Source organism: Ovis canadensis, chromosome 6, assembly GCF_042477335.2.
Source record: "Ovis canadensis isolate MfBH-ARS-UI-01 breed Bighorn chromosome 6, ARS-UI_OviCan_v2, whole genome shotgun sequence".
NCBI classification, from domain to species: Eukaryota; Metazoa; Chordata; class Mammalia; order Artiodactyla; family Bovidae; genus Ovis; species Ovis canadensis.
The window spans coordinates 26,692,693-26,715,661 of NC_091250.1; the positions used below are offsets into that span (position 1 = coordinate 26,692,693).

The 22,969-nt window shown below is 38.4% G+C and overlaps 1 protein-coding gene across 2 annotated transcripts in view; it reads left to right on the forward strand.

Moving 5' to 3' along the window:
• Positions 1-22,969, forward strand: part of LOC138442293 (bifunctional heparan sulfate N-deacetylase/N-sulfotransferase 4) — a 288,177-nt gene that overhangs the window by 144,749 nt on the left and 120,459 nt on the right. The gene's annotated exons all lie outside the window — the stretch shown is intronic.

Consider the following 22,969-nt stretch of genomic DNA (forward strand, 5'->3'; position numbering starts at 1 on the left):
GTAATTGTACTTTTCAATTCCAGAATTTCCACTTGATTCTTTTTTATAATTTATATCTTTTTATTGATACACTCTATTGAATGAATCATTGTCATCACACATTTCTTTACGTGTGTAAGTATGACTTGTTTCAGTTCTTAGAATGCATCTGAAATCATTGTCTGGCATCTGAGCCCTTTGACAGCAGTTTGCATTGCTTCCTTTACTTTGCTATCTATGGGTCACACTTTCCGGTTTCTTTGTGTATCTTGTAATTTTCTGCCTAAAACTAGACATTTGGTTTGGTGACTCTGGTTTTGACCTCAAAGTTCTACTCTTCCTACAAGTCACAGCTGACCTCATTTCCTCTAGGCTCTGGGGTTCTGGAATTTGGAGGAGCTTTCCCTACCTCCCATTCTCTACGCCACATACACATACTTAAGAACAAACTAGAAAGGCTTGGGTCAAAGAATATTTTAGTGACTTCATCTTTTGTTAACTCAAAAGTTATCCTTGCCGGTACTGAAAAGAAGTTGAGGAGAGAGAAGAAAAGTCCTGCCTTTGTCTCTTCTACCTAAAGGTGAATTGTCTGTGTTCTAGTCTTATCTTCCACTTCCCCTTTTCCTTGCTCCTTAAGGATGAGACCACTTTTATTTTATTGCTTTTATCATACAGTCCAATCTGTGTAATCCACTATCTTAATTCCCCATACCAAAGCTACCATCCTACTCTTAAATTTAAGCCTTGTGATAGAAATGCAGCTATAATTGTTGATAATTTCCCCTGGTAAGCTAGAATTTCTAGACTAGGTTTCCAAATTAAAACCCACTGTATTTTTGAAAATAATTTTTTGTATCAGTATTTAATCCGAAAGCAGGCAAAATGTATATATTTTTAAGTTTGCAAAAAGCATTAAATAAGAAAATCAAATATTAATGCATTTCCTTGGAAGACAGAACAAATGTTTAGTAAATGGAATATTTGTATAATCTTGAATATATTTATTTAATTATACTTATTGGAAACCTGTAATGAGCAAAATGACGTCAGATAGAAGGAAATACTAAAAATCACAGTGGGAAGTTTGTAGAACACCAGCCAGCAAGCTTGAGGCTCATTATATGAGCAATTTAAATGATTTTGTTACTGAATATAGAACATTTATTTATAGATGGCATTTTCCAGCTGTTTAAAAGTATTTCCATATATCTGTGTGATCAGTAGAGATATCCTTTCATTGTTATGCCTATATATTGTTTTTGCTTTTTATATTATATATGCATATATTTCTCATATGTTGTTCAGAAGTATCATTCACTCCGTCACCAATTCCTTTCCTGTGATGGTACTGCCTGTCACAATCCACAATCCTTTGTGCCTTCCTGTTAATACTCTTGTGTTTTATTTACAATAAAAGTGAATAAAACTTTGTGTGAAAAAATTGCATACCTGTAGATTCAACCTTTAACATATGCTGTATCAAGATGGAATATTGTGTTACAGTGAGTGAACTATTCATTTGTCACTGAAAATCTTCAGCATTTGAGTGCTTTACTGTGTTGACCGTTTCAGAGAGTAACCTTTTAAAATACGTAACTTACCACTTTTAAATTGATAAATGTGTACTAAGTACTATGCCACATGTTTCATGATGGCTAAAAGTTTCCATGTTGATTCAGATTATTTTACTATACTCTGTTCTTGCTGTGTTCTCAGAGTCAACTGCGATTGTGTGGATTGTTTGTTCCTAAACTATGTTCATAGAGTTTTCTGAATCCACGTGTGTCTACTTTTTCTAGTTTTCCAGTCTGTGGTTTGTAATATCGGTAGCTTTCTCTTCTAGCCATTGTCATACTATCTGGGTCTAGCAGCCAGGTTGCCGTTTCAACAAAATGAAGTGGTCAAACTAGATGACCCCTGAAGCCCTGATGTCTCTAAAGTCATACAAACGTGAATTGCCCTGAGCTTCGAAATCAGAGTAGGCTTCTTAGGCTGGCTTCTCAAGTAAAAATGAAAGCTCTCAATTTCACAAATGAAGAAACTGAATTCATACATGCCATGTACTTGGCCGCACAGAGAATCCACATTCTGTCTTGGGGTACCTAATTCAGTGCTCTTTCAATTGCACCGCATAGCAACCCAAGCAAGAGCTGATGATTGTGGGAGAACCAGACAGTTTCTCTCGAAGGCAAAATAAACCAATTTGTGTGCCCAGTTTTCCTAACGGCTTTTTGTTAATCATGCGTGTGTGCTGTGTGCTAAGTTGCTTCAGTCTTGTCTGACTCTTTGTGACTCTATGGACTGTACCCCACCAGGCTCCTCTGTGTATGGGATTCTCCAGGCAAGAATCCTGGAGTGGGTTGCCATGCCCTCCTCCAAGGGATCTTTCTGACCAAGGTAATAAGTGTGACCTCTGCAAAGTTAAATAATTGTTGAAGAACCCAGACCTATCTCCTGTATTGAGAGTATATGTCATTATATAAAATTTCAAAGATTAATATGGAGATTTTAGTGTATTAATGATATAATGACAAATGTATTGCATAACAAGCAAAAGTATTTTGACTTCTCTCTCAGCTACCTGTTGACAGCAGGTAGGTTTTTTTTACTCTTATTACCATTGGATGATACTATTTAATAAAATTCTAGTTCGTTTATAAAAAGAGCTGCTAAAATTCCCAATTTCTGTTTTCACCAAACCTATGACATAAAGAATAGGAAAACTTTTCACCAGGAAATTAGAATTGGTTTTCCCCTAGCTATTAATATTCATACTGCTGAGTAATGGATTTAGAGAAAAAGACTGACTTTCCTTGTCATGGTCAGTCCTTGATTTGCCAGTGTAGTATTGACAGGTGGATGAAAGAATTTCCCCTAGGCAGAAGATTTCTGCAATACATATTTATCTATTTGATATTTTTAGTAGAGGGCACCATTAGAAACCCCCATCCCCCATATTCTTATCTTAGCTGCAACATTTTTTTTCTGTAAAATGACTATTTTTTTCCTGAACATGTTTAAATTCAAAGGACTAAATACCAGCTATAAATTACACTTTAATATTGAGCAGCAATGATTGAAGGAAAATGAGCTATGTACATTACTCAGATACATTAACATGAATCTATCAAGGTTTACATCTGTCTGTTCTGAGTATCTTGTTATCATTATTTTTAGTAACTAGAAAATCTTAAATGTCATTCTTTCTGCTTTATGGTTTTTATGTATTTAAATATTTTAAGAATAACTAGAGGAATTCCAATTCTTTTCAGCTGCTGGTACATATATTAATTGCAACAAAGATTTCCCCTAGGAGGTAAGCTGATAACTGCTTAAAGTAGTTGTTAATATTTAATTTACTTGCTTTAAGGTAAATACATATTTCCTCTAAATATTAAGTTTTATTTATATAATACAGAGCAATAAACTCTCCACAAAATACAAAAGAAAAATTCACGTTCCTCTGAAGAAACCAAAAAGTTATTTTTATACATAAACATTTTTTATGACATGAGTTTACCCATGTGCATAGCTTCAGATATATCTTGGTTCAAATTGCATGTTTGCCAATGACTAGATGTGTGTCCTTAGCAAATGACTGAAAATTCCTGTGTGTTACATGTTTTCAACATGTAAAATGGGGATGGTAATGGTTTCTACCTCATAGGTTTCTACGAGGATTAGCTGATGTGTGTACATATTCATATGTGTATAATGCTAAGCTAAGTGCTTGGCACATAAGTGTTTCAAAAAGTGTTTGTCATCATCACCATCATTGTTGTTGTTGTTTAGTCTCTGAGTAGTGTCCAATTCTTTGCAACCCCATGGGCTGTAGCCCGCCAGGCTTCTCCATCCATAAGATTTTCCAGGAAAGAATACTGGATTAGGTTGTCATTTCCTTCTCCAGGGGATCATCCTGATTCAGGGATTGAACCCAGGTCTCCTGCATTGTAGGCAGACTCTACTTTCTGAGCCACCAGGGAAGCTGGAAAGTGTATCAAATTTGAATCATAATGATGGACAGTATTTCATGAATCCCTAATTAATGCACATCTAAACCTGCTGTACCCTTAGAAATAATGAAATTTGTGGAACACAGAATACATTTAACTCTTGCCCTTGTGAATCTCCAAAAGGAGCATAAAGAGTTGAAGAAAGGAAGAAGAAATTGATTTGGTGTCAGAAGAGGTTTGAGTTGAGAATTAAGAGAAAATGAGATTGTGTGGTTCTTGTGGGGCCAGAATATGCAGGAGCTTTTCCCCCTGGATTTTAGGGTCTCAGGAACCCTGACTCCAGCTGTACTGATCACTTTTGCTTAGAATGCTATCTTTTGACATTCCAACTCTCCAGATTCTCATATCACCTCCCCTAATTAATGTATCGTAATTTACTGCTCTCCTGTAACCTCCTAGATCAGGACTCTTACGTGCCTTTTATACATAAGATTAGGAAGTGGGCTGCTTAGCAACAAGGCAGTGAGAATTCTTATTTCTTCATTCTCCTTTCAGGGTGCAGATGTCTTTAGTACTTGATCATCACTTCTAAATGCATACTCAGTACCCAGTTTTACACTGTTCCTAGTGAATAAAGCCAAAGCGTGATAGTGGAGCCAAAATGTCTAGCTAGAGGGATGATTTTTCAGCTTTTTATTTAAGGTAGAGAGCATTTACTATTGTTCTGGCCAATTAGATGCAAGACTATGCTGTTGTATGAAACTTCCAGGAAAGCAGGTGAGATATGGTTGATGTCTGCCCTTTTGCTCTCTGCCTTTATTCCTTTCTCTTGCCCAGTATATTGTCTTATTGGCTGGAAATGACACATCCATCTTAAAACTATGAAGGAAAGGCCAAAAGAATCAGAGACCTCACTTATGGCATTCTTGAACTTCTGAACCAACCACTTATCTCCAGATTTCCAATTACTCAAGAAAAATAAGCCGCTTCTTCTTCTTTTTTTAATCCATTGTTTTTTATTTTCATTTTTGTTTTTCTGATACAAAGTTTGACCATTTCCTATCCAATGCTTTTCCATTGCATTTTTTCTCATAAGTCATTTTTAGATTTGCCTACATCCACATTGCCTCCATTTCTAAAACTTGTTGACCCTTCAAAGGAGTATTCATATAAAATGCCCTAAATAAGCCTTGGCTTCCCCAGTGGCTGAGTGGTAAAGGAATCCACCTGCAATGCAGGAGCTGCAGAGACTCAGGTTTGATCCCTGAGTCAGAAAGATCCCCTGGAAGAGGGCATGGCAATCAACTCCAGTATTCTTGCCTGGAGAATCCCGTGGACAGAGGAGCCTGACGGGCTACAGTCTATAGGATGGCAAAGAGTCAGATATGACTAAGCAACTTAGCATGCATGCACACAAAAATGGCCAAACACTTTTTAAGAAGTTTTGATGGTGAAAATTTTATGCTAATTATCAATCAATTATTAGATAGCAGTTCTGTTAGTGAATTCTTAGAATATTCAATAATACCATAATTATATTTCACTGATAAATTTTCATTTTTGCCTCAATAACCAAAGTTGTTTGCAATTAAGTGATTGTGGGCTAATCAAAATCTGAAATTTTTTAGATTTTTTTCAAAAATTTAACTCCACTCTACTGAGCATACCCTATTCAGACTGAATAATCCATCAAAAGCATTAATTAACGTGTGTTTTTCTCTTTTGTTTTTTCAATTTGAAAAATTCATTCAGCTCAATAGGTTTCTTTTATTATTATTATGTTTTATCTATAGTGGTTGAATGTTTTCCCCATTCTGTGATTACCTCTTGAAAGTCAACACTTCAGATCCCTGCAATCATTTCTCAGTATCCTGACTAATATGAGAATATGAGAAATTGTTTTCAAACATGTTGACAGTGGAAAGAGTTAAAGCCGGTTATTAATACATGAGAATTGGAGTGCTTGACTGAAGTTGTTTTGAGATGAAAACTGCACTGATACTTTGATTTCCAAATAGGATGCTACTTTAACATGAGGATAAGAAGATGGAAATATAATATTTGGTATGACACCATGTCTACAGAAAACTGGTAATTTAATCATCTTTATAGGCAGTTACTTAAGTGATCATGATTTGCTTTTTATTATATAGGCACCATTTGTTAACATAAACTTACTTTTTGTTTGATGAAATTTATTTAACAGGCTCATAAAGTTTCCACAAAATTGGAAACAATCACAGATGGAAATTAGTTTAACTCTTAGAGAAGGTACATATGTCACAGAAGGACAAAATGTAATAATACCCTGTATTTTGGAGATGGGGGAGGAAATTTACAACCAGAGGAATGTCTCATTCTCATACCAGATGTTTAAAGCCTTTTTCCATAAATGCATTAAGCTGACATTAAGGCAAAAAATGACTCCTAAGGGAAATTTCAGCATGACTCAAAAATAATATTAGAAATAAATCCCATTGCTCAGAGAAAGTAATAGTTTATGCAAATATATTTCTACAAAGTGATATGCTTAAATTAATGATTCTAAATCTTCAGCCATATAATTGTGGAAACATTCAAAAATTAGGAAATGTGTACAAAATTTTAAAATAAGGGACATTCCAGACGGCTTCACAAAGAACAAGTTGCTCTTCTCAAGTTGTCTAACACACACACACACACACACACACACACACACACACACCCACACCCCATAAGCATTTCACTTAAACCAGTGCTTTATTTTAGGAAGATAGATAAGCAGGTAGATTTTCTTTCTTTTTTTTTATTTATTTTTTATAGAAGCATAATTGCTTTACAGATTTCTGCTGTTTTCTGTCAAACCTCAACATGAATTAGCCATAGGTATACATATATCCCCTCCATTTTGAACCTCCCTCCCATCTCTCTCCTCATCCCACCCCTCTAGGTTGATACAGAGCTCCTGTTTGAGTTTCCTGAGCCATACAGCAAATTCCCATTGGCTATCTATTTTACATATGGTAATGTAAGCTTCCATGTTACTCTCTCCATACATCTCACCCTCTCCTCCCTTCTCCCCATGTCCAGAAGTCTTTTCTCTAAGTCTCTTTCTCCATTGCTGCCCTGTAAATAAGTTCTTCAGTACTATTTTTCTAGATTCCACATATATGTGTTAGAATACAATATTTATCTTTCTGTTTCTGATTCACTTCATTCTGTATAACAGGTTCTAGGTTCATCCACCTCATCAGAACTGACTCAAATGTGTTCCTTATTATGGCTGAGTAATATTCCATTGTGTATATGTTCCACAACTTCTCTATATGTTCATCTGTTGATGGACATCTAGGTTACTTCCATGTTCTAGCTATTGTAAATAGTGCTGCAAGTGAATAATGGGATACATGTGTCTTTTTAAATTTCAGTTTCGTTAGGGTATATGCCTAGCAGTGGGATTGCTGGGTCATATGGTTTATTTATTCCTAATTTTTTAAGGAATTTCCATACCGTCTTCCATAGTAGCTGTATCAATTTACCCTCCTACCAACAGTGCAAGAGTGTTCCCTTTTCTCCACACCCACTCCAGCATTTATTGTTTGTAGAATTTTTGATGAAGGCCATCCCAACCAGGTGTGAAATGGATCTTTCATTGTAGTTTTTATTTGCATTGATTATATTCTTTGCAGCCAAAGATGGAGAAGCTCTATACAGTTAACAAAAACAAGACCAGGAGCTGACTGTGGCTCAGATCATGAACTCCTTATTGCCAAATTCAGACTTAAATTGAAGAAAGTACGGAAAACCTCTAGACCACTCAGGTATGACCTAAATCAAATCCCTTATGATGATACAGTGGAAGTGGGAAATAGATTTAAGGGACTAGATCTGATAGATAGAGTGCCTGATGAACTATGGAATGAGGTTCGTGACATTGGACAGAAGACAGGGATCAAGACCATCCCCATGGAAAAGAAATGCAAAAAAGCAAAATGGCTATCTGGGAAGGCCTTACAAATAGCTGTGAAAAGAAGCGAAGGGCAAAGGAGAAAAGGAAAGATATAAGCATCTGAATACAGAGTTCCAAAGAATAGCAAGAAGAGATAAGAAAGCCTTCCTCAGTGATCAATGCAAAACAGTAGAGGAAAACAACAAAATGGGAAAGACGAGAGATCTCTTCAAGAAAATTAGAGATACCAAGGGAACATTCCATGCAAAGATGGGCTCGATAAAGGACAAAGATGGTCTGGACCTAACAGAAGTGGAAGATATTAAGAAGAGGTGGCAAGAATACACAGAACTGTACAAAAAAGATCTTCATGACCCAATAGTCAGAATGGTGTGATCACTCACCTAGAGCCAGATATCCTGGAATGTGAAGTCAAGTGGGCCTTAGAAAGCATCACTTTGAACAAAACTAGTGGACGTGATGGAGTTCCAGTTGAGCTGTTTCAAATCCTGGAAGATGATGCTGTGAAAGTGCTGCACTCAATATGCCAGCAAATTTGGAAAACTCAGCAGTGGCCACAGGACTGGAAAAGGTCAGTTTTCATTCCAATCCCAAAGAAAGGCAATGCCAAAGAATGCTCAAACTACTACATAATTGCACTCATCTCACACGCTAATAAAGTAATGGTCAAAATTCTCCAGGCCAGGCTTCAGCAATACGTGAACCGTGAACTCCTTGATGTTCAAGCTGGTTTTAGAAAAGGCAGAGGAACCAGAGATCAAATTGCCAACATCTGCTGGATCATCAAAAAAGCAAGAGAGTTCCAGAAAAACATCTATTTCTGCTTTATTGACTACGCCAAAGCCTTTGACTATGTGGATCACAATAAGCTGTGGAAAATTCTGAAAGAAATGGGAGTACCAGACCACCTGACCTGCCTCTTGAGAAATCTGTATGGAGGTCAGGAAGCAACAGCTAGAACTGGACATGGAACAACAGACTGGTTCCAAATAGGAAAAGGAGTACATCAAGGCTGTATATTGTCACCCTGCTTATTTAACTTCTATGCAGAGTACATCATGAGAAACGCTGGACTGGAAGAAACACAAGCTGGAATCAAGATTGCCGGGAGAAATATCAATAACCTCAGATATGCAGATGACCCCACCTTTATGGCAGAAAGTGAAGAGGAACTAAAAAGCCTCTTGGTGAAAGTGAAAGAGGAGAGTGAAAAAGTTGGCTTAAAGCTCAACATTCAGAAAACGAAGATCATGGCATCTGGTCCCATCACTTCATGGCAAATAGATGGGGAAACAGTGGAAACAGTGTCAGACTTTATTTTTGGGGGCTCCAAATTCACTGCAGATGGTGACTGCAGCCATGAAATTAAAAGAAGCTTACTCCTTGGAAGAATAGTTATGACCAACCTAGATAGAATATTTAAAAGCAGAGACGTTACTTTGCCGACAAAGGTCCGTCTAGTCAAGGCTATGGTTTTTCCTGTGGTCATGTATGGATGTGAGAGTTGGACTGTGAAGAAAGCTGAGCACTGAAGAATTGATGCGTTTGAACTGTGGTGTTGGAGAAGACTCTTGAGAGTCCCTTGCACTTCAAGGAGATCCAACCAATCCATTTTGAAGGAGATCAACCCTGGGATTTCTTTGGAAGGACTGATGCTAAAGCTGAAACTCCAGTACTTTGGCCACCTCATGCTAAGAGTTGACTCATTGGAAAAGATTCTGATGCTGGGAGGGATTGGGGGCAGGAGGAGAAGGCGACGACCGAGGGTGAGATGGCTGGATGGCATCACTGACTCAATGGACATGAGTCTGAGTGAACTCCGGGAGTTGGTGATGGACAGGGAGGCCTGGCGTGCTGCGATTCATGGGGTCACAAAGAGTCTGACACGACTGAGCGACTGAACTGAACTGAATAAAGAGCAATGTTGAGCATCTTTTCATGTGTGTGTAGTCATATGTATGTCGTCTTTGGAGAAATATCTGTTTAGGTCTTTTTCCCATTTCGGATTGGGTTGTTTGTTTTTCTGGCAGAGTTGTATGAGCTTCTTGTATATTTTGAAAATTAATCCTTTGTCAGTTGTTTCACTTGTTATTATTTTCTCCCGTTCTGAGGGTTTTCTTTTCACCTTGCTTATAGTGTCTTTTGTTGTGCAAAAGTTTTCAAGTTTAATCTTGTTTACTTTTGTTTCTGTTTCTGTTACTCTAGGACATGGGTCATAGAGGATCTTATTTTGATTTACGTCATCGAGTGTTCTGCCTATGTTTTCCTCTGTAAGTTTTATAGTTTCTGGTCTTGTATTTAGATCTTTAATCCATTTTGAGTTTATCTTTGTGCATGGTGTTAAGAAGTGTTCTAATTTCATTCTTTTACATGGAGTTGTCCAGTTTCCCCAGCACCATTTATTGAAGAAGCTGTCTTTGCCCCATTGTATATTCTTTCCTCCTATGTCAAAAGTAGGTACTTATAGTTGCATGGGTTTATTTCTGGGCTTTCTATCTTGTTCCTTTGGTCTATATTTCTGTTTTTGTGCCAGTACCATACTGCCTTGATGACTGTGGCTTTGTAGTATAATCTAAAGTCATGAAGGTTGATTCTTGTAGCTCCATTCTTCTTTCTCAAGACTGCTTTGGCTATTTGGGGTCTTTTGTGTTTCCATATGAAATGTGAAATTTTTTGCTCTAGTTCTGTGAAAAGTGCTATTAGTAATTTGATAGGGATTGCATTTAATCTGTAGATTGTGTTTGGCAGTATAGTCATTTTCACAATATTGATTCTTCCTACCAGGAGCACAGAAAATCTTTCCATCTGTTTATGTCATCTTTGATTTCTTTCATTAGTGTCTGATAATTTTCTGTGTACACATATTTTGTCTCCTTAGGTAAGTTTATTCCTAGATATTTAATACTATTTGTTGCAATGATGAATGGGATTGATTCCTTAATTTCTCTTTCTGATTTTTCACTGTTAGTATAAAGAAATGTAAGTGAGTTCTGTGTATTGATTTTGTATCCTGCAACTTTGCTAAGTTCACTGATTAGCTCTAGTAATTTTCTGATACTGTATTTAAGGATATCTATGTACAGTATCATGTCATCTGCAAACAGTGCGAGCTTTATTTCTTTTCCAATCCAGATTCCTTTTATTTCTTTTTCTTCTCTGATTACTGTAGCTAGGACTTCCAGAACTATGTTGAATAATAGTGGTGAAAGTGGACACCCTTGTCTTGTTCCTGATCTTAGGGGAAATGCTTTCAGTTTTTCACCATTGAGAATAATGTTTGCTGTAGGCTTATCATATATGGCCTTTACTGTGTTGAGGTAGGTTCCTCCTATGCCCATTTTTTGAAGAGTTTTAACCATAAATGGATGCTGAATTTTTCAAAGGCTTTTTCTGCATCTGTTGAGATGATCATATGATTTTTACCTTTCAATTTGTTAATATGGTATATCACATTGATTGATTTGCATATATTGAAGAATCTTTGCAACCCTAGAATAAGCCCAACTTAGTCATGGTGTATGAGCTTTTGGATGTGTTGCTGAATTCTGTTTCCTAAATTTTGTTGATGTATGGCAAAACCAATACAGTATTGTAAAGTAAAATAAAGTAAAATAATTTTTTAAAAAATTAGATTCTGTTGAGGATATTTGTAACTATGTTCATCAGTGATATTGGCCTGTAGTTTTCATTTTTTGTGTTGTCTTTACCTGATTTTTGGATCAGGGTGATGGTGGCCTCATAGAATGAGTTTGGAAGTGTTCCTTCCTCTGCAATTTTTGAAAGAGTTTTAGAAGGATAGGCATTAGCTTTCCTCTACATGTTTGATAGAATTCTCCTGAGAAGCTATCTGGTCCTGGGTTTTCATTTGGTGGGAGACTTTTTTTTTTTTTTTTTTTTAATCACAGCTTCAATTTCAGTGCTTGAAATCGGTTATTCATAATTTCTATTTCTTCCTGGTTCAGTCTTGGAAGATTGAACTTTTCTAAGAATCTTTCCATTTCTTCCAGGTTATCCATTTAATTGCCACATAGTTATTCATAATGAAAGTGAACGTTAAAATTGGTCAGTCGTGTATGACTCTTTGTGACCCCATGGAATAGTCCATGGCGTTCTCCAGGCCAGAATACTGGAGTGAGTAGCCTTTCCCTTCTCCAGGGAATCTTCCCAACCCAGGGAAGGTCTTCCCAAATCTTCCCAAATCGAGGTCTCCCACATTGCAGGTGGATTCTTTACCAGTTGAGCCACTGGGGAAGCCCATTGTTCATACCTGTCTCTTAAAATCTTTTGTATCTGCCTTATAGGTTGTTATCTCTCCTTTTTCATTTCTAATTTTACTGATTTGATTCATCTCTCTTTTTTGCTTTGTAAGTCTGGCTAAAGGTTTATCAATTTTGTTTATATTTTCAAAGAACCAACTTTTAGTTTTATTAATCTTTACTATTGTTTGTTTCATTTCTTTTTCATTTATCTCTGCTCAGATCTTTATGATTTCTTTCATTCTACTAATTTTGGGAGCTTTTTGTTCTCTTTCCAGTTGTGTAAGGTATAAAGTTAGGTTTCTATTTGATGTTTTCTCTTGTTTTTTGAGGTAAGATTGTATAAACTTCCCTCTTAGAACTGCTTTTGCTGCATCCCATAGGTTTTGAGTTGTCATGTTTTCATTGTCATTTGTTTCTAGAATTTTTTTAATTTCCCTTTTGATTTCTTCAGTAACCTGTTGGTTATTTAGAAATGTGTTGTTTAATCTCCATGTGTTTGTTTTTCTTACAGTTTGTTTTTCATGTAATTGGTGTCTAATATCATAGCATTATAGTCAGAGTAGATACTTGATATGATTTCAGTTTTCTTAATTTAACTGAGATTTCATTTGTGACCCAAGATGTGGTCTATCCTGGAAAATGTTCCATGTGCACCTGAGAAGAAGATGTATTCTTCTGAATTTGAATGGAATGTCCTTGAGATATCAATGAGATCCATCTCATCTAATGTATCATTTAAAACTTTTGTTTCCTTATTGATTTTCTGTTTTGATGATCTGTCCATTGGTGTGAGGGTGTTGTGAAAGTCTCCTACTATTACTGTGTTACTGTCAATTTCTCGTTTTATGTCTGTCAGTGTTTGTCTTATGTATTGAGGTGCTCCTATATTGGGTGCATCAGTTCAGTTCAGTCACTCAGTCACGTCTAACCCTCTGCAACCCGATTGACTACAGCACGCTAGGCCTCTGTGTCCATCATCAACTCCCAGAGTCTACTCAAAATCATGTCCATTGAGTGATGCCATCCAACCATCTCATCCTCTGTCATCCCCTTCTCCTCTGCCTTCAGTCTTTCCCAGCATCAGAGTCTTTTCAAATGAGTCAATTTTTCACATCAGGTGGCCCAAGCATTGGAGTTTCAGCTTCAGCATCAGTCCTTCCAATGAATATTTAGGACTGATTATCTTTAGGTTTGACTGCTTGGATCTCCTTTCAGTCTAAGGGACTCTCAAGAGTCTTCTCTAACACCACAGTTCAAAAGCATCTATTCTTCAGTGCTCAGCTTTCTTTATAGTCCAACTCTCACATCCAAACATGACTACTGGAAAAATCATAGCTTTGACTAGACAAATCTTTGTTGGCAAAGTAATGTCTCTGCTGTTTAAAATGCTGTCTATGTTGGTCATAATTTTTCTTTCAAGGAGCAAGCATCTTTTAATCTCATGGCTGCAGTCACCATCTGCAGTGATTTTGCACAGTACAATTGTTATGTCTTCCTCTTGGATTGATCCCTTGGATCATTATGTAGTGTCCTTCGTTATCTCTTGTAATCTTCTTTATTTTAAGATCTATTTTGTTTGATCTTAAGATTGTTACTTGAGCTTTCTTTTCCTTTGCATTTGCATGGAATATATTTTTCCTTTATTTTTTAAGTCAAAATCTGTATCTGTTTTATTTTTTTTAAGTAATGAGATATTTTATTTTATTTTCTATTTTAAATTTTTATTTTTACTTTATTTTGCTTTACAATACTGTATTGGTTTTGCCATACATTGACAAGAATCCACCAAGGGTGTACATGAGTTCCCAATCCTCAAGCCCCCTCTCACCTCATCCTCTCACTTTCAGTCTATATGTGTCTTGAGGTCTGAAGTGGTTTTCTTGTAGACAGCATATATATGGGTCTTGTTTTTACAACTAATCAGCCAATCTGTTCTTTTGGTTGAAGCTTTAATCCATTTACAGTTAAAATAATTATTGATATATATGTTCCTATTGCATTGATGGCTGAAGAAGGCTTTCTTATCTCTTCTTGCTATTCTTTGGAACTCTGCATTCAGATGCTTATATCTTTCCTTTTCTCCTTTGCTTTTCACCTCTCTTCTTTTCACAGCTATTTGTAAGGCCTCCCCAGATAGCCATTTTGCTTTTTTGCATTTCTTTTCCATGGGGATGGTCTTGATCTCTGTCTCCTGTACAATGTCACAAACCTCATTCCATAGTTCATCAGGCACTCTATCTATCAGATCTAGGCCTTTAAATCTATTTCTCACTTCCACTGTATAATCATAAGGGATTTGATTTAGGTCATACCTGAATGGTCTAGCGGTTTTCCATACTTTCTTCAATTTAAGTCTGAATTTGGCAAAAGGAGCTCATGATCTGAGCCACAGTCAGCTCCTGGTCTTGTTTTTGTTGACTGTATGGAGCTTCTCCATCTTTGGCTGCAAAGAATATAATCAATCTGATTTCGGTGTTGACCATCTGGTAATGTCCATGTGTAGAGTCTTCTCTTGTGTTGCTGGAAGAGGGTGTTTGCTATGACCAGTGCATTTTCTTGGCAAAACTCTATTAGTCTTTGCCCTGCTTCATTCTGCATTCCAAGGCCAAATTTGCCTGTTACTCCAGGTATAACAGAAGCAGAAGATATTAAGAAGAGGTGGCAAGAATACATGGAAGAACTGTACCAAAAAGATCTTCATGACCCAGATAATCATGATGATGTGATCACTAATCTAGAGCACATCTTGGAATGTGAAGTCAAGTGGGCCTTAGAAAGCATCACTACGAACAAAGCTAGTGGAGGTGATGAAATTCCAGTGGAGCTGTTTCAAATCCTGAAAGATGATGCTGTGAAAGTGCTGCACTCAATAAGCCAGGAAGTTTGGAAAACTCAGCAATGGCCACAGGACTAGAAAAGGTCAGTTTTCATTCCAATTCCAAAGAAAGGCAATGCAAAAGAATGCTCAAACTACAGCACAATTGCACTCATCTCACATGCTAATAAAGTAATGCTCAAAATTCTCCAGGCCAGGCTTCAGCAATACGTGAACCGTGAACTCCTTGATGTTCAAGCTGGTTTTAGAAAAGGCAGAGGAACCAGAGATCAAATTGCCAACATCTGCTGGATCATCAAAAAAGCAAGAGAGTTCCAGAAAAACATCTATTTCTGCTTTATTGACTATGCCAAAGCCTTTGACTGTGTGGATCACAATAAACTGTGGAAAATTCTGAAAGAGATGGGAATACCAGACCACCTGGCCTGCCTCTTGAGAAATCTGTCTGCAGGTCAGGAAGCAACAGTTAGAACTGGACATGAAACTACAGACTGGTTCCAAATAGGAAAAGGAGTACGTCAGAGCTGTATATTGTCGCCCTGCTTATTTAACTTATATGCAGAGTGCATCATGAGAAATGCTGGACTGGAAGAAACACAAGCTGGAATCAAGATTGCCGGGAGAAATATCAACAACCTCAGATATGCAGATGACGCCACCCTTATGGCAGAAAGTGAAGAGGAACTAAAAAGCCTCTTGATGAAAGTGAAAGAGGAGAGTAAAAAAGTTGGCTTAAAGCTCAACATTCAGAAAACGAAGATCATGGCATCTGGTCCCATCACTTCATGGCAAATAGATGGGGAAACAGTGGAAACAGTGTCAGACTGTATTTTGGGGGGCCCCAAAATCACTGCAGATGGTGATTGCAGCCATGAAATTAAAAGATGCTTACTCCTTGGAAGAAAAGTTATGACCAACCTAGATAGTATGTTCAAAAGCAGAGACATTACTTTGCCGACTAAGGTCCATCTAGTCAAGGCTATGGTTTTTCCTGTGGTCATGTATGGATGTGAGAGTTGGACTGTGAAGAAGGCTGAGCGCTGAAGAATTGATGCGTTTGAACTGTGGTGTTGGAGAAGAGTCTTGAGGGTCCCTTGGACTTCAAGGAGATCCAACCAGTCCATTCTGAAGGAGATCAGCCCTGGGATTTCTTTGGAAGGAATGATGCTAAAGCTGAAGCTCCAGTACTTTGGCCACCTCATGCGAAGAGTTGACTCACTGGAAAAGACTCTGATGCTGGGAGAGACTGGGGGCAGGAGGAGAAGGGAACGACCCAGGATGAGATGGCAGATGGCATCACGGACTCAATGGACATGAGTCTGAGTGAACATCGGGAGATGGTGATGGACAGGGAGCCCTGGCGTGCTGCGATTCGTGGGGTCGCAAAGAGTCGGACACGACTGAGCGACTGAACTGAACTAATGTTCCTATTGTTATTTTCTTAATTGTTTGGGGTTGATTTTGCAGATCTTTTTTCTTCTCTTGTATTTCTTGACTATATAGTTCCCTTTACCATTTTCTGTAAAGCTGGTTTCGTGGTGCTGAATTCTCTTAACTTTTGATTTTCTGAAAGGCTTTTTATTTCTCCATCAATTTTGAATGATATCCTTGATGAGTACACTGATCTTGGCTGTAGATTTTTCCCTTTCAGTACTTTAAATGTATCCTGCCATTCCCTTCTGGCCTGCAGAGTTTCTGCTGAAAGATCAGCTGTTAAGCTTATTGGGTTTCCCTTCTATGTTATTTGTTGCTTCTCCCTTTCTGCTTTTAATATTCTTTCTTTGTGCTTAGTCTTCGTTAGTTTGATTAGTATGTGTCTTGGTGTGTTTCTCTTTGGGTTTATCCCATATGGGACTCTCTGTGCCTCTTGGACTTGATTGACTATTTCCTTTTCTGTTATTGGGAAATGTTCATCTATAATCTCTTCAAAAATTTTCTCATATGCTTTCTTTATCTCTTCTTCTTCTGGGACCCCTATAATTCAAATATTGGTGTCTTTGACATTGTCCCAAAGGTCTCTGAGACTATCCTCAGATCTTTCCATTCTTTTTACTTTATTCTGTTCTTCAGACATTATTTCCACCATTTTATCATCCAGCTCACTGATTTGTTCTTCTGCTTAGATATCCTGCTACTGATTCCTTCTATAGTATTTTTAATTTCAGTAATTGTGTTGTTTATCTCTGTATGTTTATTCTTTAATTCTTCTAGGTCTTTGTTAATTGATTTTTGCATTTTCTCCATTTTGTTTTCAAGGTTTTTATCATCTTTACTATCATTATTCTGAATTCTTTTTCAGGTAGTTTGCCTATTTACTCTTCATTTATTTGGATTTCGGTGTTTCTAGTTTGTTCCTTCATTTATGTAGTATCTCTGTGCCTTTTCATTGTGTTTTTGTTTTTTTTTTAACTTATTGTGTTTGAGTTCTCTTTTTCCCAAACTTCAAGGCTGAATTCTTTCTTCCTTTTGGTTTTTGCCCTCCTGAGGTTGGTCCAGTGGTTTGTGTAAGCTTCTTATAGGGTGAGATTTGTGCTGAGTTTTTGTTTGTTTGCTTTTCCTCTGATGGGCAAGGCTGAGTGAGGTGGTAATCCTGTCTGCTGATGATTGGGTTTGTTTTGGCTGTTGTTTGGAGGAGGTGTCCTGCACAGGGTGCTACTGGTGGTTGGGTGATGCTGGGTCTTGTATTCAAGTGGTTCTTTTGTGTGAATTCTCATTATCTGATACTCCCTAGGGTTAGTTCTCTGGTAGTCTAGGGTCTTGGAGTCAGTGCTCCCACTCCAGAGGCTCAGGGCTTAATCTCTCAATAGTTGCCAGTCCAACAAGCAAAACTAGCCAGCTGTTCCACATCAGGGGCCTGAAGGACTCTAGAGAATTTGGCATCTCAATCAGGACTTATATCCCCTCCTTCTCATTCTCACGCAGAGCAAGAGCATAGCCAAGAAGGACCAAACTTAAGATGTGCAGTAGTGCGTCTGATGTCTAATGTAGGCCTTCCTGCTGCAGAGTGTTTCAGGAGGAGCGGTGAAACCAGAAACAGTCAGTCCAAATAAGAAACAAAGTCCAAGGATGACTAGAGGTGCTTTCCCAGTACTTGTGGCAGCTTGGGGATTCCCAGTTTTTGTGGAAACAGGATTGCCCAGATGGAGTAGGAACCACCCTGATTTTCTTTATTTAATATATACTGTGCATAGATACTTGAGGTGCTAAGAATAGATATATATGGCAAGATAAATTAGTTATATTATTTACTTGAAATAAAATTATAAATGAACACATGAAAATTCTGTGACTTGCATTAAACAGAATTATTTTAAGTACTTTCTTTTTCTCATTTCTGCTTATAGTAACTGTGGAAATGATATCATAATGGGATGGATAATGCTATTGTTGTTCCCATATCACTCAACACATTTACAAAGATTCTGTAGTGTTATTTCTTCCAGGTTAAAAGCACCATTCCATGTTCTAAATATTTAATATCCAGTATCATTTCTCTTGTCACTAAGTTACTTCTAGAACTAGATCTTGCCATGCAACAGAGGCAATAACTAATAGGCACTAAAAGGCAGTCCTGGCATTTCTGGAGATAACCTGATAACACATCTTTGCCGCCCCTAACCCTTCGCAGGTCTTGGCTTTAATCACTATAACCATTCCCTTGAATCCTTCCTGAACTCCTTTATACTTCTTGGTTCATCAAACTCCCTTGCCAAGTCTCAACTCAGTTTAAATCTAAATTTCTACCTAGTCCATACCCATACCCCTGAAAGTGAATGTGGCTGGGACTAACACTGGACGCTTCTCATTTTACGAGGACTGCAGACCTCACATGGATCCTCAGGGCTGCCCAGAAGTTAAGCAGTGAGTTTGTTCACAGCCTTACTCCCTGGACCACTCTTTCATACCTTCTCTTTCTGTAAAATATACACATCTTGCCCCATCCTCACTCTCAACTGCTGAGCTTCTTATTTCACTGAAAGAAAATATATATCAATCAGTTGAAAGAGAACTTCTACTTGGCCCATTTCTACAGCTACTACTTCAATGTGAGGATAGAAAAATGGAAATATAGGTTTGATTTTCATTTGCAACATGTGAACCTGTGTAGACAGAAAACAAACGTAAAGATTGTAATATGTAATAGTCTTCATAGCTAGTGACTCTGGTGGTGATACTTATTTACTACAGTTTTTTTGATTATATAGATATATCACTTATTACCATAAACTGTGTTAACATGACTTAAACATACACTGTGGCCTGGCATCTGGAGCTTGTGGGGTGCTCAATCCAGCCCTCCATTCAAGAGCCTCTGCTATGACCCCCTACATTTCAGCCAACGGGAGCTCATCCCCGTGTGGTGGGCAGTGCCTGTAGCCTGTGATATTTCAGACCTGCAGATCCTGGGTGAGCCAATCACCCAGTGCTGGGAGATCTCTACCTGCATGCATGCCGCTGCCTCATTGAGGGCAGGCACGGTGTCTTCCAGCATCTTCCTGGCTCCTGGACTGGGCCCAGTGGCCACCCCACAAAGGTGCTTACTTTGAAAGACCAGTGGGCAGAGGTGGCAGCTACCCTGCCAGTCACTGTGATGGGATCCCATGCAACACATACCTGCCATCTCAGGGGACCTGGCACACACACCAGTTATGTTTCTTTATGGACCATGCCTTCTGCCTGCTGAAGACAGGAGCATCCTCGCCCTACTACAATCTCACTCCCAGGGAAGCTGGTGAAGTCCAGGTACTCAGACATCACCACTGAATTCAAGGAGACACAAGTGGACACCCTGCTGGAGGCTGGCTTCCACCAGGAAGACACCTAGACACAGGTCGTGGCCAACTGCCTCAATGAGCCTCCTGGAAAATGATCCTGCCCTGGACACCAAGCGCTAAAGCCACCGGGCTCAGCCTCCCAGCTGCCCACACAGCCCTGGGGACCCCAGGCTTCAGGTACAACCAAACCTCATGCCCCTACTTGGAGCCTTTGTGACCAGGAGAACAGGCTCTGGCCTCTCAGCCCAGGTCCAGACCCACACCAGCTGCTCGAGGTCAGTAAGCTTCCCTAACCTTCTCTGCGACTGGATTATCACTACCTTCCTCCCAGGGTCTTGAGGATGATACATATATACACACATTTTATATATATATATGTATATACATTATATACATATGTATATATAATGTATGTATATATGTACATTACATATATGTGTATATACATTATATATACATATATTTTTATATATGCACACATTATATATATGTATACATAATATAATTGTATATGTGTATTATATATATGTGTGTGTGCGTATGTATGTATATCCACATAACTCAGGCAACTCCCGCTCTTCTGAAGCATTCACCTTTCTATAAACATGCAGTTATTTTTCTCATCTTCAGAAAGTCCTGTGCTTATGTCATTTTCTCCCTCCAACTCCAGCCCCATTTCTTGATCCTTCATTTTAGCAAAACTTCTTAAAATCTTTGATATACTCACTGTTGCCATTTCACCTCCCTTATTGTCTCTTAAATCCACTCTGGCTTGCTTGCTCCTCACCACTCCATCAGGTCTTCTCTTTTCGGGTTCCCTAAAAAGCACTGAGTCTTAAACCCAATGGGCAGTTCCTAGTTCTCATTGTAAACTCCTGATGTCCCTCCCGTCTTGCTTGCAGTAGTCATTCTGAGTGTATTTCCTGGATTTGTTCTATTTTCTCCGCTTTCTTGATGTTAATCTGTCCCAAAGATTTATCCCTAGGCCTCTTCTGTCGGCATGCTCAGTCTGTTGGCGATCTTAGTGAGTTTTATAACTTTAAATAAAATCTGTACGTTGATACCTCACCAAACTTAGGTCTCCAGTGGAACTCCTCTAAACACTAGATGTATTTATTTGACTGACTTCCTACCTGGTACATCCAATTGAATGTCTAATCCCAAACGTGTGTCCTGCCTCTCTCCCCCTAACCTGTTTGATGTTTAAACTGTGCAGTCTTGCTTGATGGGAATTCCATCCTTCTAGTTAAGCACCTTCTCTCATGTTTCACATTCAATCTATCACAATTTCCGTGGCTCCACTTTCACAATATATCCGGAATAAAAATTACTTCTCACCAGTTACATTGTCCCCACCCCATTCCATGCTATGCTTATCTCTCACTTAGATTGTTATACAAACCTACTAACTGGTTCCTACCTGCCTCCTTACTTCCTTTTAGTCAACTCTCAACATAGCAGCCTGAAGAATCTTGTTTTTAATGATAGTCTAGATTATCTATCTCTCAAAAATTCCCAGCAACTCCTCCTCTCGTTCAAGATAAATAAACATTGCCATCCTCATTGTGGCATATTAAGGACTTCCGTGCTCTGCACCCATTCCTTCTTGTCAGTGATACTGTGTCATGCACCTTCTGTAAAAGCATATTCAGTGTGAATGGTGGCCCCTGGAGTTGTTCAGTGAAGAACTTGCAGCAATGAGGCCTCTTGACATCATCTCTTGCAACTCTCCCCCTTTGCTCATGCTGCTCCAAATATAATTGAGTTCTTATTCTTCCTCAAAAATACCTGATGGGCTTTCAACTCAGAGCAATATATGCATGTACTGTCCCCTCTGCCTGGAATGATCTTCCCCAAGTTACCTGTATGGCTTAATCTCTCACAACTTTTGACCTGGACTCAAAATACTACCTTCTCCATGATACCCTCAATGAATAATCTATTTATTATAATGTTGCCACCCATACCCTTTGATCCCTCTTCTTTTCTCTGCTGTGTTTTATCTCCACAGCTCTTCCTACCTGGTACATCCAATTGAATGGATGTACCATTCATGTACTGCTCAGTTATGTCTGACTCTTAGTGGTGCTATGGACTGTAGCCTGCCAGACTCCTCTGTCCATGGAATTCTCCAGGCAAGAATACTGGAGTGGGTTGCCGTGCCTCCTCCAGGGCATCTTCCCAACCCAGAGACTGAACCCAGGTCTCCCACATTCAGGCGGATTCTTTACCTTTTGAGCCACCAGGGAAGCTCTTAGCTCCTTCTAATATAATATGTATGCTTTGTGTGTAGTAAGTTGCTTGAATAATGTCCGACTCTTTGCGACCCTGTGGACTGTAGCCTGCCAGGCTCCTCTGTCCATGGGTGGAGAATACTGGAGTGGCTTGCCATGCCTTCCTGTAGGGGATTTTCCCAACCCAGGGGTTGAACCCACATCTCTTATGTATCTTGCATTGGCAGGCAGTTTCTTTACCCTAGCACCACCTTGGAAGCCCTAATATAATATACAGTTTACCAACTTGTTTATGATCTTGATCTTACCCCACTAAAATATAAGCTTCCTGTTGGCAGAGATTTCTGTTTGCTCATTGCTATATCCTCTGTAACTAAAATGGTGCTAATACATAATAATATATAATAAATATATGTTGAATAATTAGCAATAAAGTGGGAATTCTGAGCACAAAAAGTTAGCAGTGAAAGTGCCTAATCAACTACATTTTATACAGTGTGAATGAAGACTTACTTAGTTTTCCTGTTAGTCATCTTTAAGCAGCTAAGAAGATCTTTAGCAGGTCAAGAATATTAAGGAGATGTGTCTCAATTGCCCAAAATAGCTCACTTAGAATTGGAAATTTCACACTATAGAAGCAATGCCATTGCTGTGCTATTTCTTTTTCAAAAGAAAAATCCATTTGTAATACAGAGCTGTCCAGAGATTTGTCACCATTTACTAGGCTTCACTCCAGAAAGTGTCAGGACTGACCCAGCCAATTTCCAGGGTCACACAGTCATTGCTTTTATCACTTATGAAAACAGAAGACAATTTCAGTACCCAAAACACAGTGCAAAAATCAATGATCCTAGAATCATTCTCAAAGTTGACAATGTGATTCCAAGTCCTTATTAAAAGGAAAAATAGATAATAAGATCTGTTTTCTTTGGCACTAGTGGCACTCCATGGAAGTTGTGTAATTAGGAGGACAAATCAATAATT